This window comes from Microtus ochrogaster, unplaced genomic scaffold, assembly GCF_000317375.1.
Source record: "Microtus ochrogaster isolate Prairie Vole_2 unplaced genomic scaffold, MicOch1.0 UNK201, whole genome shotgun sequence".
Taxonomy (NCBI): Eukaryota; Metazoa; Chordata; class Mammalia; order Rodentia; family Cricetidae; genus Microtus; species Microtus ochrogaster.
The window spans coordinates 1-505 of record NW_004949299.1 but is presented as its reverse complement, the minus strand read 5'-3'; positions in this window follow the sequence as shown (position 1 = coordinate 505).

Here is a 505-nt window from a genome sequence, read left to right as displayed (position 1 = left end):
AGCGGGCGGGAGTTCCTTTGTTCCTATAGCCTGCCTGCACCAAGCAAGGTAGGCTCTTTGTTTACGAGCTAAGCATCCAGCAAGGAGACCTGATCATTTGGCACCAGGGGAGCCAACATTGGGGTGATTGTCTGACCCCGCGGCAGCAGCGCGGGACAGGGAACTCAGAAGTTCCTCAACCCCCTATCCTTCCAGGGCTCTCGGCAGAGCCTCTACTCCCTGCATACTGCATCTTTCTTCCTATCTCACCCACCATTCATCCAGAACCCTCCCCACTTTGGCATCACTGTCCCCTTTCGACTCAGCATCACACAGCCCAGCCTGTCTGGGCACTGGGTCGGAATCTTCAGGGCACCCAAGCGGGCCGGAGTTCCTTTGTTCCTATAGCCTGCCTGCACCAAGCAAGGTAGGCTCTTTGTTTATGAGCTAAGCATCCAGAAAAAAGACCTGATCTTTGGTGCCAGGAGAGCCGACATTGGGGAGAGCCAACATTGGGGAGAGCCAT